This window comes from Hypanus sabinus, chromosome X1 (genome assembly GCF_030144855.1).
Source record: "Hypanus sabinus isolate sHypSab1 chromosome X1, sHypSab1.hap1, whole genome shotgun sequence".
NCBI classification, from domain to species: Eukaryota; Metazoa; Chordata; class Chondrichthyes; order Myliobatiformes; family Dasyatidae; genus Hypanus; species Hypanus sabinus.
Genome location: NC_082738.1, coordinates 50,089,900 through 50,106,441, shown reverse-complemented (window position 1 = coordinate 50,106,441; position 16,542 = coordinate 50,089,900). Strand labels below are relative to the sequence as shown.

At 38.1% G+C, this 16,542-nt stretch overlaps 1 protein-coding gene across 10 annotated transcripts in view; it reads left to right on the top strand.

The window, feature by feature from the left end:
• The first annotated feature begins 375 nt into the window (after positions 1-375).
• hdac5 (histone deacetylase 5) overlaps positions 376-16,542 on the top strand; it is a 334,015-nt gene continuing 317,848 nt past the window's right edge. For 3 of the 10 annotated variants that reach the window (XM_059956583.1, XM_059956578.1, XM_059956582.1), the window contains exon 1: positions 376-502. The gene's annotated coding sequence lies outside the window, so the exon portion shown is untranslated. Of the gene's footprint in view, positions 519-16,542 lie in introns of all 10 variants that reach the window. The other 7 variants (XM_059956580.1, XM_059956579.1, XM_059956586.1 and 4 more) reach the window with 5 other exon arrangements.

The window sequence follows — 16,542 nt, the reverse complement described above, 5'->3', positions numbered from 1 at the left end:
GCGGATTTATTTAAACAAATGGTGTGTTTATTTTTAATATGTGCCAAAAAAGGTTACATCTTAACAAAAATATTGAATAAACCTCTCACAAATGTTGGAGTAAATGTATTTTGTTGGCAATTAGTTCCCAAGACAGGCTTTCATGCACTACTTAATAGTGCAGTGTTTTATTATGATAAAATAAGATGTTTTTGCAAAGAGAATATTGCATCCATGCTTGCTAGGTTTTCTCATTCATACACAGTGCATCTGCTGTTCTTCACTGAGCCACATGCGCTTGCATTATTCATACTGCACTGATCTAAAGAAACTATTTTTAGGTTGGAGCTGGGACGGCGCGTGGTTGGCCGGCTGGCCGGTCACGTGGCGGGATGTTGTTGTGCGGCGGTGGTGGAAGATGGCGGAGTGTGGAGTTTGACAGCGAGTGCAGGCAGCGGGGAATTAAAACGGCCAACGTCCTCGGCTCCGGCACAGTGGACACCCATCGACTGGCAGAGCCAAGGTACTACTGAGAAAGAGTGAGCATGGTTTTTACTTTTCAAACCAACTGCACGGTAACAACTGTCTCCGTAACATGGCGCGGAAGGGTAGGAGTTTACTGGTGATAGGGGGAAGATGCTTCCAGTCGAGCGAGGCCACTCTAAGGACTGCAAAGAAATGCAGAGTAAATTGAAGGACAATATTTATTTCCTAAGGGATGGGAAAAGAGTGTAGGTGATTTTTAAAGATATGTTTGTATATTGCATGGAATGATATTGTGCAGTGGGACTGGTGGGCGAATAAGGCAGACAAAAATTGCGAAAAAAAAGCAAAGTTTCCTGTTTAATAACTATTATTACGGGGACAATTTACTTTGCATTTTATTATTATTTTCTTTATTGTTATCAACTCGCGCGCACACTAGATATCCAGTATCAGTTGCGAATATGAAGCAGTCAACTGTGGAATTACGGGTTGCGATATTAAAATTATTCTTCGATTATTAATGTAACAAAAACACGCAGAGAGTTCGGCTCGCTAGACCAAACGGTTTAAACCTCTGCTAAATATTTCCACTATAGAAATGTAACTAAGGTATTTTTCCTATGCATTAACTTGTTTGGTGTAAATAAACTTTGTGAAAGAACAAATCCGAGCCCGAATTTGAGATACCACTTTGACATACCTATTTCCTGTAAAAGTTATTTACACGCATGTTTTTGAATTTAAAATGCTACCTGATGCAAAACAGAAGTTAGCATTAATTGCCAAATTTGCTGTTGCAGGTTGACATTGTTGTTAAGTTAGATGATTTTAACGTTAAACATTTATGTGACTTATGTAAAGTAATGATCATTTTATTGTGTTCAATTCTATATTCTGTACAGCACAGCATACATGAAGAAGATTAGTGCAATGTTTGGAGTAAAGCATATTACACCTAAATTGTTCTGCTGGTGTGAGATTATTTTGCTATTTGCTTTAAAACTAAGGTTCTTGTAGATGAATGTTTTCTTAATTACATTGTGGGGCAATGAAAGTTAAATGTTCTTTCACTGATCAGTGAAACTATTTTCCAAACCAGTTACAGAACTTTTTTTCGTGTTTATGTATTACCATTTTTACCACACAAATAGTAAAGTAAATTTTGGGCACTTTAAAAATTGTCCAAAAGCAGTTAAATTCCTTCCAATGTGCTGTATGATGCCAGTTCTCAATCATCTTATTTAAAGTCATCTTAAGATCGGCTTAATAAATCTTAGAGACCTTGGTGGTTTTGATGCAATCAATCATATAATTGCTGCTTGGAGCAAGTGACCTTTTTTTAAAAATACTGTTAGATTCTGCAGGAAATATAGAAAAGCATGGTTATTAAAATAAGATCAAAGCTATCTGTAATATTCAGAGGCTGGCTAATTCACTAATGAGCTTAAATCCCAACTTCCAGTTTGCCTTTCGTTGCTGACCAAGAAAGATTCTATTAAAAAGGGACATATACTTAAACTGACACGTTGTACTGTAATGCTCACGGAAGATTTTTTGAGACTTAACAGCCTCATTAGCATGTTTCTGTTTGTGTGATTTACCACTGAAGTGTGCGAAAGAGCTGCCAATGTATTTAAATATGCTTAGCAGTAATAACATATTGTATGAGTCACATACACAGTGAAGTACCTGTGACTTATAAGGTTGTTGATGCATCACAGCAGCAGTTCCAGTGTGTTTAAATTTTATTGAAAGAAAAACTATTTCTAAAGTATTGTGCGAGGGTAAATTGCTGTTTCATATTTTAGATTAAAAGCTTTGTGTTCCCCCCCCCCCCCGATATTTGGAGTAGATTGACAAATTCTAAAATTTGGTGGTAAAATTATAAATACTTTGTTCACAATTGTCCCTTGATGTCTGGATTGTGGACATGAACTTGTCTGTGTACTAGTGAAACAGGTGCCAGAAATATTCATTAGTATGCCACAGTAAATACAAATAAGACTTTTTATAAAATACTGAATGTTGCGTGACACTTCAAGTATGTGCTAGTGTTTGGCAAAACTTAATTTTACTGGGGTGGGAGGAAGAAATTACAGTGCAGAATTTTAAACTTTTGATAGGTTTTGAAGCTGGTAACTCAGTTTTATTTCTGCCCCATGATGTGTTTTATGCACTTCATATTCTGAATTTTATTATACGTCCAGTCACAATCTCATTTTGGGTATCATTGTAAACAAAGCTTCTAGGATTTTTTTTGAAAAATGACAGTGAAATTCAAACAAAATTAATAATTGACCTTGTAACAAAGTTTAAAGTCAGCAGCTTTAGGAAAAACTTTTTTGATAAATCTATCTTGAAATGAGGATGACTAGCTTGTGAATGGTGAATGTTTCCGTTTCAAAAATCAGGTTGTCTGAAATATAGTCCTTATATAGAGTGTCACCTTCTACTTTGGCCCAGCAATCAAACCTGATTTCCAGGGAGCCTTTGTTCTGCACTTTTTCTATATTTCACTTCATAATATCTTGCCTTTCCACTTAAAGGAGTGTTAAGTCTTCAATATCTTTTCAAATGGTTCAGGGAAAATCCACAATTTGCATCTTTGCAGCTAAGTTCACCCATAAATCCCCTTAGTTTTCTTGCTCTCTCCAAAAAAGGTGCAGGACTCCTCCACAATCTCCATCTGTACAGGTACACCATAAAGCTGTGTGCTTAGCCCCTTGCTCTACTTGCTTTACACTTTTCTGTGTGGCTTAGCACAGCTCCAATACCATAATCACATTTGCTGATGCCACCACTGTTGTAGGCTGAATCGACGGTGGTGACAAATCAGCATATAGGAGGGAGGTTGGAAATCTGGCTGAGTGGTGCTGCAGCAACAACCTTTTACTCAATGTTAGCAAGACCAAGGAGCTGGTTATTGACTTTAGGATGAGGAAACTAGAGGTCCTTGAGCCATTCCTCATCAGAGGATCGGGGGATCAGAGGTGGAGAGGGTCAGCAAGTTTAAATTACTTAGTAGTTTTCTTTCTGAGGACCTTTCTTGTGCCCAGCATATGAGTGCAATTACGAAGAAAACACAGCAGTACTTCTACTTCCTTACACTAAGTATTGTAGGAGGTAAGCAGCATCCATCATCAAAGATTCCCACTACCCAGATCATGCTTTTATCTTGCTGCTGCCTTAGGGAAGAAGGTACAAGAGCCTCATGACTCCCACCACCAGGTTCAGGAACAGTTACTACCCCTCAATCATTGGGCTCTTGAACAAAAGGGCATAACTTCACTAATGCCATCACTGAACTGTTCCCACAACCTATAGACTCACTTTCAAGAGTCTCTATTTATTGTTTGTCATAACATAAATACATCAGTTGAAACTTGGACCTTTTGGGTTTTGTTGTTTTCAACTGTATTTTGAGCATTCCAAAAACTTTTCTTTACTGTGCTACCTGCAAATAATTTACGATATTGCATGTCTAAAAGTTATCAAAAGTCTAGGAGGTAAACCTTTTCAGTTAGTTAAATGTATGTTCTTGGCTGCTTTTCCTGTACAGGGATCATCAAAGGCATATTCTGTGGAAAATTGGTAAATAAGTCACTGCAGGTAATTCAAATAGTTTACTATCGATTAAGTTCTCATTGCCCTTTACAACTTAAAGGGACATCAGTTTTTGGCAGTGTACTCCAGATAATGTTCAGTCATGTGCTTTAAGGATATTTAATACAGAACAGCACACACAAAATGCTGGAGGAGCTCAACAGGTCAGGCAGCATCTATGGAAATGCGTAAGTAGTTGACGTTTTGAGCCGAGACCCTTCAGGACTGGAAAGGAAGGGGGAAGATTCCAGATGCCTTTTATTTAGCTGGGACTAGAGCAACATAAAGTAAGTTTACTTTATAATGTATTCTGCTGAGTACAGAGAAGAAAGTTTTAGCAACTTCAGATTTCCAGCGTTTGTAGTTTTTTTTTTGCTTTTCAGTTATGTAGGATCCTTAAGATCTGAATAGTCAAAATTGGGGAATGGAATGAATACTTCTATGCTTTTGTTTATGTCAAAAAAGAACCCTCCAATCTGGTGTGTGGGAGAAATTGTTAACAGAATATTCTGATTGAGTGTTCAAGAAAGATAATCTTAAAAAAAAATATTACTTTGATGTCAGACCACATGGAATAAATGTAAAGTGATCTTTGTGGAGGAAATGATAGGCAGTATTGTGAACTAATTATATTTCTAATGTGAGGAAGCATCTCATACTGCAAATGAGAAGCCAATGAAAGGTTGTTTACCTTGGAAAGAAACATGAAGGGTATTTTGGAGCAAGAGAGATCTATTTAATGGGAAGCATCAATTTAAAGAAAAAATTTTAAAACTAAAACTGATTGAATCACAATTGATAAATGTAATCAATGCCAGCTTTGAGATAATGTCATCGGGCAAGCAATTCTTGTCTTGACCTGTATTTGCAGATGACCCAGTCAAAAATAAAGAAATGGCAATTTTTTTTGCCCTTTTGGGGATAGCCCAATAATCAAATTAAGTAAGTTCTAGGACATTGAAATCTCAAAAATCAAGTGACAGGTGCATGACTTTAAAGTGGTTGACACTTGAAAACAAAATCAAGTTTTTATTGAAATAAGTTGGAAGATTTGTAAACACTAAATGGATCTTCTATGGAAGTACAATCCTGAAAATTCAGGATAAGTCTTTACTTAAAATCAGAAAACTAAGCTTGATAGGTATAGCCTTCAAAAATTGTGCAATACTAATTAACTGTGAAATAGAGAAAACTAGTGTTTGTAATTTCAGAAGAAAGGGAAGGAAAGATTTCATCATGATGAATATAGTTAGACAAGGAAAGGAAAACTCAGACATAGCTGTGACTGAAATGCAGCAGCAAAATAAATAATTTAATACTATGAAACACTCAGAAGAGTTTGCTAACAATATAAATACAATAATAAACAGGTATTAAGGAAAAAATCTTTAACGATATGAATGACGTAGCTTCTGAAGCCTGAGATAACTGGCCAATACCTTTAATTTGACACAATACACTGAAAAGAAATTAATTCTCTAGGATGGATGATGCTTATTCAGTTGTGCTAAGAGAAGTTTGGCAATATGTTGATAACCATTAAAGGAAACCAGTGGATGACCAGCAGATCAGAAACAAGCTCACATGGTGTGCATATTCAAAAGTATCAATGAAAAATAGGGAAGTTAAGAGCTTTTCCACCCTGGTAGCCTGAAACCTAGTAAAAGAAATAGAATTCAGTCATAATTTAATTCTATAGTTATTTGGCAGACCATGTATTCAATATTGTGTCCAGTTTGATCACAACAGTGATAATCAGCAGATGAAATAGGTGAACTCATGCAGCAGCTTGAATCCTCGCATTAGATGAAATCTCCCCCCATATCGGTTTGAAGGAAGCCTGTGATATGAGCATTGTAAAAGATAAATTTAGAAAATTTATGCCAAGTGAATTGGAGACATAATGTTAAGAGAAATTAATGTTAGGGGTAATGTTAGGCTATTCGTTAATTTACATCTTCACCAGGTTCGCAAGAATACCAGAGGAACAAATATTTGAATATTTTAAACAGTTGAGGACTGCAACACAGCTTATGTTCTTCAAGGATGCTGCCTCTCTTGCACTTTTCTGTTTTTATTTCTTGGATGTGTGCAACTGTGCTATTAATGGTCACTTTCCTGACTTTTATCGTGTTCTCCACCGCCCTCTCCTCCCGCCCCCCCCCCCCAATCTTTTGGACTGTGAGTTTGGTCTTTAATCTTATATCTTGGCTTATCAGTTGAATATTTTGGGTTGCTCTTGTTGCTTAACTGTGTTCAGATCAGTGCACTTGGAGCTCTATGAATGTGGTCTGACCAATGGATTATAAATTAGAAGGCTGTGTTGATTTTGTATCTCTATTTTATGTGTTTAATTGCTTTAACACATTGAATGTTTGAAGTGATGAATTCATAATTATTCCTATGGCACTTCTTCCTGTATAGACCATTTATGTGTCCAAATTGTCTGTCCTTAACCACTTGCTGCTGAACCTTCAACTGAGGTCTGAATTTAAAAACTGTTTTCATAAAATTTTTTGTGCTTTCTTTCCCCTTGTGCAAATTTGTTGCCCACTGATACCCTTGGGGAAACTTGTCTCCTCTTTTGCTCTGGCTCCCTTCAATGCACACTTTCTCTTTTCTCTGACTTGTTCATTTATTCCCTTGTCCATTCTTAATCCTGTTTTTCTTTTCCTCTCTATTTTACACATGGTTGTATAAATTAGGGTTCCAGCATGCATGCTGTTGTTTGTAAGCTTTGCGTCTCAAAAAGTGTTGTCCAGTTAGTTTAAACTTTAAAGCAATATGTAGTTGGTTAAGATTGAATGCAATTTTTTTGTCTTGTTCTTGCAGGTGTCAGATCCCCTGTAGAGGACGCTGTGCTGAAAGGGATTTCTAATCCCAGTAAATTGCAAGATTGAAACCCATGGAAAGTTTGTGGGTGTTTTCACAAAGCAACTGTTGGTGCTCAATTGCCATTAACCACTAATCCTTGTAATAGACCCATCGTTTAATTTGAGGAAAAATGTTGATTCAAAGCATTGCAGTGGCGGAACTTGTCCTTCAATTTGAGAGATCCTCTGTCACAATTAACCTCTGTAGTGATCTGGGAGCAGGCTTTCATCAGAAGACCATGTCTAGGGTTCACTGCAATAAAAGAAATGCCCCAGCTGTTTGCTTGCTTCTCAGCAGACTTTTCTTCCCCTCTTTCCCCCCATACTGTTCCCACTGTTATTTGATACTGAATTCTCTGAACCATTGTGAATGTTTTATACTAAGCTGATACAAGCTGTTGCATAAGAGAATAAAGGATAAAAATTGAAGAGGATATAGGAGAGCTGAAATTATGTGGCTTGTGACTTAATTCAGAAGGATCATGGCAGATTGTCAAGTTTTATAAGCTGTAAGACTAATTTATTTGGGTATACTTACAGGCAATGAGAGATACATGTAGTATTCTATGTGATTTTTTTTTTCTCTTTAAAATCAGTGGTTGGTGATTCTCTGTCCTGATGGTATTTCAGATCATATGTGAGCAGTAAATGAAAGGGACTTAAGTTACTTGTATTGGTAGTGTATGTATGGACCTTTGAAAAGACTATAGAGGAAATTAGAGGGTGGTGATAATTATTGAGTTGTATGAACATAATGAATCCCCTTTTCTGATATTTTTGGTACTTTTTTAATATTTGGGTGTCACTGAGGCCAAATGAGCTTATTGCTAAGCTTATTTGTCCTGGAAAAAAGTAGGCCTTTTTGAACTGCTGCAGTTTACTGCTGAGGATAATGCAAGAGTTCCTGGATTTAGACCCAACGATGGTGAAATAAGGTTATATATTTCCAAACCAGGGCACTGTGTAACTGGAAGGAGAGCATGCAGTTGGTAGTGGTCTTACGTACCTGCTGCCTTTGACCTTTGTAGTGATGATATCATGGGTTTAAGAACTGCTATCAGAGTAGGTTAGGTGAGTAATCAGTTCATTTTGTAGATGATATAATATATGAGATGCTATGCACAAGTAGTGGAAGGAATGAAGATTCTGGATGAAGGGTAGGGTGCTAGTCAAGTGAACTGCTTTGTCATGTGCTAGGCTGCACTTATCCAGGTAGGTGGAATGTGTTCCATCACACTCCTAACTTGTGTCTTGCAGATGGCAGAAATGTTTTAAGGTATCATGTAGAAAATTGCTTGTCACGGGACACCCCTTGTAGCCACAGTAGCTAGTCCTATTTTCTCTTGTCAGTGGTGACAACCCCACCATTCATACCCCATTAATGACAAGGTACTCAGTAATGGTAACTTTGGTCCCTCTGTGATTGGCAGAGGCCATGACATTTGTTGGTACTAATAGTCATTGACTGATTAATGGTTGATAATGAGTATTGTCTGCTAGCTCTGTTGCAGTCATGCACGAGCTACAATATTTTCTGAGGAAGTGCAAATGGAACTGAACATAAGGGAATCTTCAGTGAACATCTCCAAATCTGTCTTTATGATGGAAGGAAGGCTACTTGTAAAACAACTAATGATGGGTTAGGCCCAGTACACTGCCCTGAGGAACCTGGACTATAATAATTGGCCACCAGAAACCATAACTATCCTCCTATGTATGAAAGAGTACTCCAGCTATTGAGTATTCTCCCTTCATTGCTCATTGGGCTTCAGTTTTAACAGGGCTCTTTGATGCCATACTCAGTCAAATGCTCTCTTGATGTCAAGAGCAATCACTTTCACTTACCTCCAGAATTGTGTTCTTTGGTCTCTATTTGGATTAAGGCTGTGTTGAGGTTTTGTGATGAATGATGCTGATGAAACCTGCATTTATGAGCTGTTATCGATGAGTAAGTGCCACTTGTTAACACTGACGATGACACCTTCATCGCTTTGCCGCTGATTGAAAGTAGACAGATTGGTCAGAAATTAGCTGATTGGATTTTTTTTTGTGAACAGGATACAAACCAATGAATTTTATACATTGCTGGATGAGTGCCAAAATCCTAACTGTCCAGAAAGGGCTTAAGTAAAAGTGTATCTAGGTTAGAGTGCAGGTTTTAATCATGAGAACTGGGATGCTGTGTATTTTTTTTAAAGCCTTTGCAGTGTCCAGTGTCTCAGCTGTTTGTTAATAACATTTGACATGAATAGAATTTTCACCTGCACTCCTTGTAGCTGAATGTGAGGCTTCCATATGTTTCTGCCATTCAGAACCTACTGGAGTGAAAGTAAGTTATCCTTGATTTTGACAGACTTGAGAAGGGCCTAAAATTCTCATCTTTTCCTCAAGCGCATATATTATTTAATTGTTTATAAAATAGTGTTGAAATGAGTAGGATTTCTTATCAGCATATATTACAAATGTTAAATCAGAATATCATCCTAGTTTAAGGTGATGTTTTTGTTTAACGATATGCTGTTCTTTGACGTGTGGTAAGCAAAACTTCAGGGATGATTTTTGTTTTGTATTCTGGGTTATGAACCTTTGACTTTTTAAGCCTTAATGCTTTTTACAGCCTCAATTTGATTTCCAGACAGTAATTATTTTCACATTTGATCTTTTATGGACCTTTTCCATTAAATTTTGACATATTGATTCCTGACTTTAGTTGTGGTAGTGTCTAGGTTTTTCATTATTCACTCTCATTTGACAAAAAGGTGTGAGGTTAACTTCTATTTTAATTTCCTCCATGACAGTGGTGAATCACTTTTCTGATATTAGACTGAGCACCTTCCTGATATGGGAACTTGTTTACATCAATTTCTGGTATGGTTTGTCAGAAATTATTTTTTAAAAAGATGACTGAGCAATTAATATTTTAAAATGTTTACTATTTAGTTTTATTGAATATATCATTGTATTTTTATTGACATTGGTAAAATGGACTTTATACAGTATTTTCTGAGATGATAAATGTAATAATTAGACATAACTTCCTTTACAGTAGTATTATTACCTGGTTATTGGTTAATTCCACACTTGTTATTGGTTTTATCAAAATATGAAATGTACAATTTAATAAAATATACTAAAAGTGTACTTTAAATAACACAATCTAACAGTGATTGTAACTAGTACGGAAGCATAGTTTTCAATTTACTTGTAAATCAATAGTTTGGGCTAAAATATGATAGAGTTAGGGACTTTGGAGTTCAGATTGTGGGGGCATATTTGAAATGCATCTTTTGAATTCAATACAAGCTTCAAAATAGGAATTAAAGATGTCTTTCCGCAAATTGAAAATCAATAACTTGGCTTGAGGAGTTATATCAACATTTACTATAAAGATAATTTAGTGCTAAAGATAGAAATTAAGGTGACGGAATAAAATTGAAGATTAGTGAGCAAACTAGATACCACTTGCTGAAGAAATTATGGGGGGGGGGTCTTAAATATATTTTTATAGGTAGTTCAGCGAGAATGACTTGTGTAATGGTAATTAAAAAGGTGCAGTTATTGTAACAATGTAACAGATCATTGTTGGGGTAGAGTACGGAGATCAGGTCTCCAAATCATAGAATATAAGATGCCTGTTCAGGATGGGGGAGGTTGAAGGTACTTTTTTTCCATATAGAATGTGGAAATTGTGTCTTTTCTAGAAAGGCTGAAAAAGTTGGGTTTTGTTCTTCAGAAACAAATGGCGGAGGTTGATTAAATCAAACCGTTCTGATTATCTAGGAATGTACTTAATGGGAAGATTGGTGAACTCATGAGTAGAAATACGTAAAAGGTTATGTTGGTGGGGTAGATGAAGAAATGGAAGGCATAATTGGCATTGGCCAGTTGGGTCAACTGATCTTTTTCTGTGTTTTGTATTTACAGTACTTGAATTTTGGCTTTTGTCCAGTAAGAAACATTTGTTGGTATGGAATATGTTTCATAACTGTTACTTAAATCATAACGTTTGTCATATTCTGGGTGGGGGTGGGGAAGGGCTCATAGAAATCAGAACACCACGCGATAGTCAGTTTCAACTTTCAGAGGATGACCATTTCAGAAGAGCACATGGGCAGTTTTTAGTATTTCTGTGAGCTTTTTGGGTAAGGGCATACAAATTAAATATTTTCCTGTCCTTGAGGTCACCTAGAATTAGCGCCAAATTTTCATTTTTTCTTTGGAGAGGGTGGGAAATTTGTTACTTATTACACTGAAGTAAATATAGAAATGAGAATATTGTGGGGGGTTTATCTTACTCATGCTCTAAGTCTTAGAAAGAGAAAAGTATTAAACTATTAATGGAAAGAAATACTGAACTTTGGCTGTAATTCAAATTCCCATTATCAGGAATCTGAAATTGATTTTTTTTTGTTACTTGAGGCAAATTTAGTTCTGTAGTGAGTAGGAAGCACAAGTAACTGGTGATAAGACTGGGTGGTGCAAAACTATCATCTCATGAAGTACAAAAATGATTCTCTACTCATTCATCATAATTAAGTTTGTTTCAGTCACATTACAGCTCTGAAGGTTGTGGGCATATGTTTTCATCTTAACTCAGTTGTGATGGTATCTAGCTGTATTTTTTTTTCAAATTTTGAGACCAGATGTCATAACTCATTTGAATTTCATTCCATGTTCAAAAATTTGCAAATGACAAAATACTGTACATTTTGTAATTTCCAATTAATATTTTGGTACATTTCTGATTATTCTCAATTGTTGAGTCTTGATTTGAATGCACATTTTGAATTTGGATAATTAAAAGTTTCATGTGCACCAATTCTTAAGGTCCTTCATTTAATCTGCAGCATACTTATCCTACTAAATTTAGCTGAACTTAATGCCTTACTTCAAATTAATGTTGAATCAGTTTGATTTTTTAAAAAAAACACACAACTGAATGTGGATCTTCCTGCTCCTGTACCTCCTACCCAATAATAGCAGTAAGAAGAGAGCATATCCTAGATGATGAGGGAAAGCTGTCATCTTGAGGCACTGCGTCTTGAAGATGCCCTTGATGTGGGGAGGGTTGTGTCCGTAATGGAACTGGCTGAGTCTACAACCCTTTGCAACCTCTTATGATCCTGTGCAGTGGCCCCTCCACACCAGGTTGTTACGCAACCTGTCAGAGTGCTGTCCGCTGTACATCTTTAGAAATTTCCCCGTCTTTATTGACGTACCAAATCTCCTCAAACTCCTAATGAAGTATAGCCTCTGGCATGCCTTCATGATTGCATCAGTGATTTGGGCCCAGGATAGAACCTCTTGAGATGTTGACACCCAGGAACTTGAAACTGCTCACCCTTTCCACTGCTAACCCCTCAATATGGACCAGTGTGTATTCTTCAGACTTTCACTTTCTGAAGTTCACAATCAATTCTTTGGTCTTGCTGACATTGAGTGCAAGTGTGTTGTTGCAACACAACTCACCACCCAATTTGTTTCACTCTTGTACACCACATTGCGATCTAAGATTCTGCCAACAGCAGTGATGTTGTTATTGAATTTGTAGATGACATTTGAGGATCTGTCCTGGGATTGGCATGTACATGCCATCACAAAGAAGCCACAACAGTGCCTCTACTTTCTTAGAAGTTTGCATAGGTTTGGCATGTTGCCTAATACTTTGATAAACCTCTGTAGAGGCACAGTGGAGAGTATCCTAGCTTGTGGCGTCATGGCCTGGTATTGAAATACTAATGCCCAGGAACCGAAAAGGCTACAGAATATGGTGGGTGCAGCCCAGTCCATCATAGGAAAAACCCTCCCCACCATTAAGCATATCTAGAAGGTGTACTGCCAAAAGAAAGCGGCCTCCATCATCAAGGATCCCCACTATCCAGGCCATGCTGTCTTCTTGCTGCTACCGTTGGGCAGGAGCCTTGGGTCCCACACCACCAGGTTCAGGAACAGTTATTACCCAATAGCCATCAGGCTTATGAACTGGCATGGATAACTTAACCACTGCAACTCTGAATGGATGCCATAACTTGCAGACTCATTTTCAAAGACGCATGTTCTCAGTATTACTTATTTTTTATTTGCATATTTTGTCATTTTTTGCATATTGGTTGTTTGTTAGTCTCTGTTTATGTATAGTTTCATAAATTTTTTCCTGTAAATCCTTGCAAGAAAATGAATTTCAAGGTAGTATACGCTGTCATGAGTGTAGAGAGAATAGAGACCATAAGATATCGGAGCAGGGGTAGGCCATTCAGCCCATCGAGTCTGTTCCACCATTCAATCAGGAGCTGATCCAATTCTTCCAGTCATCCCCACCCCCTGCCTTCTCCCCATATCCTTTGATGTTCTGGTCAGTCAAGAACCCATCTATCTCTGCCTTAAATGCACCCAATGACTTGGCCTCCACAGCTACTCGTGGCAACAAATTTTACAGATTTACCACCCTCTGACTAAAGTAATTTCTCAACATCTCTGTTCTAAATGGACGTCCTTCAATCCTGAAGTCGTGCCCTTTTGTCCTGGACACCCTTACCATGGGAAATAACTTTGCCATATCTAATCTGTTCAGGCCTTTTAACATTTGGAATGTTTCCATGAGATCCCCCCTCATTCTCCTGAACTCCAGGGAATCCAGCCCAAGAGCTGACAGACGTTCCTCATACGGTAGCCCTTTCATGGAATCATTCTCGTGAATCTTCTGTGAACCCTGTCCAATGTCAATATATCCTTTCTAAAATAAGAAGCCCAAAACGTCACACAAGTGCCTTATAGAGCCTCAGCATCACATCCTTGCTCTTATATTCTATATTTCTAGAAATGAATGCCAACATTGCATTTGCTTTCTTCACCACCGACTCAACCTGGAGGCTAACCTTTAGGGTATCCTGCAACAAGGTCTCCCAAGTCCCTTTGCATCTCTCCATCTTGAATTCTCTCCCAATCTAAATAATAGTCTGCCCATTTATTTCTTCCACCAAAGTGCATGACCATGCACTTTCCAACATTGTATTTCATTTGCCATTTCTGTGCCCATTTCCCTAAACTATCTAAGTCTCTCTGCAGGCTCCCTGTTTCCTTAACACTACCCGCTCCTCCACTGATCTTTGTATCATTGGCAAATTTAGCCACAAATCCTTTAATCCCATAGTTCAAATCATTGACGTACATTTTAAAAAGCAGCAGTCCCAACACCGACCCCTTGGAGCTCCACTGGTAACCGGCAACCAGCCAGAGTAGGATCCCTTTATTCCTGCTCTCTGTTTTCTGCCGATTAGCCAATGCTCCACCCATGCTAGTAACTTCTCTGTAATTCCATAGGATCTTATCTTGCTAAGCAGCCTCATGTGCAGCACCATGTCAAAGGCTGCATATCCTTTGTCTACCTTGCTTGTAATCTCCTCAAAAAATTGTAGTTGGTTAGTTGGGCAGGATTTTCCTTTCAGGAAACCATGCTGACTTTGGCCTATCTTGTCATGTCCCTCCAAGTACTCTGTAATCTCATCCCTAACAATTGATTCCAGTAACTTCCCAACCACTGATGTCAGGCTAACAGGTCTATAGTTTCCTTTCTGCTACCTTCCACCCTTCTTAAATAGCAGAGTAACATTTTGCAATTTTCCTGTCATCTGGTACATTGCCAGAATCGATCGATTCTTGAAAGATGCCTCCTCCACAAACTCTCCATCTACTTCCTTCAGAACCCAAGGGTGCATTCCATCAGGTCCTGGAGATTTATCTACCCTCAGACCATTAAGCTTCCTGAGCACCTTCTCAGTCATAATTTTCACTGTACATATTTCACTTCCCTGACACTCTTGAATGTCCGGGATACTGCAGATATCTTCCACTGTGAAGACTAATGCAAAATACACATTCAGTTCCTCTGCCATCTCTGTGTCTCTCATTACAATATCTCCAGCATCATTTTCTATTGGTCCTATATTTACCCTCAACTCTTTTATTTATATACTTAAAAAGCTGTTAGTATCTTCTTTGATATTAGTTGCCAGCTTCCTTTCATAATTCATCTTTTCCTTCCTAATGATCTTCTTAGTTCTGCAAGTTTTTAAAAGTTTTCCAATCCTCTATCTTCCCACTAACCTTGGCTTCCTTGTATACCCTCTCTTTTGCTTTTACTTTGGCTCTGACTTCATTTGTCAGCCACAGTAGTGTCCTTCCATTCGAAAATTTCTTCTTATTTGGAATGTATCTCTCTTGCACTTCACTCATTTTTTGCAGAAACTCCAGCCATTGCTGCTCTGCTGTCCTTCCCTTCTAGTGTCTCTTTGCAGTCAACCTTGGCCAGTTCCCCTCTCATGCCATTGTAATTTCCTTTATTCCACTGAAATACCGACACATTGGAACTTAGTTTCTCCTTCTCAAATTTCAAAATGAGTGCTATCATATTGTGATCACTGTTCCCTAAGGGTTCCGTAACCTTAAGCTCTCTTATCACCTCCGGATCATTGCACAACACCCAATCCAGCACAGCCGATCCCTTAGTGGGCTCAACAACAAGCTGTTCTAAAAAGCCATCCCTTAGACATTCTACAAATTCTCTCTCTCTCTCTCTTGAGGTCCAGTACTGACCTGGTTTTCCCAATCCACTTTCATGTTAAAATTCTCAACGATTATCATGACATTGCCCTTCTGACACGCCTTTTCTGTCTTCTGCTGTAATTTGCAATCCACATCCAAGCTGCTGTTTTGAGGCCTGTATACAACTGCCATTAGGGTCCTTTTACCCTCATCATTTCTTAACTCAACCCATAGAGACTCTATACCTTCCGATCCTATATCATACCTTTCTAATGATTTAATATTATTTCTTATACACAGGGCCACACCACCCCCTCTGCCTACTAACTTATTTTTGTGGTATACCGTATATCCTTTGACATTCAGCTCCCAATGGCAGCCATCATTTAGCCAAGTTTCAGAGATGGCCACAACGTCATATTTGCCAATCTGCAGCTGAATTTCAAGATCGTCTATTTTTTTTCTTCTTATGCTGCATGCATTCAAATATAACATTTTCAGTTCAGTATTTGTTGCTTTCTGTTTTAACTGCACCACGCCTCTATTGCCCTGTAACTCATCCCATTGGCTGTGATTATGACTCATCTCCTGCCTGCCCTTTCTATGATCTCTGTTGCACGCTATCTTTGATTTATTTCTGTTTTTTCCTTCCTTAGCCCTGTCAATCGGGTTCCCATCCCCCTACCAAATTAGTTTAAACCCTCCCAAACAGCTATATTAAACCTGCCTGCTAGGATATTGGACCCTTTCGGGTTCAGGTGTAACCCGTCCTTTTTGTACAAGGTCATGCCTCGTCCAGAAGAGGCCCCAATGATCCAAGAACCTGAAGCCCTGCCCCCTACACCAGTCTTACAGCTACGTATTAATATGTCTGATCATGCTATTCTAGTGCTTGTTAGCATATGGCACAGGTAGCAATCCTGAGATTACTACCCTGGGAGGTCCTGCTTTTCAGTTTCCTACCCAACTCCCTGAATTCTCTCTTCAGGATCTCCTCCCTTCTTCTACCTATGTCATTCGTACCAATGTGTACCAAGACTTCTGGCTGTTCACCCTCTCC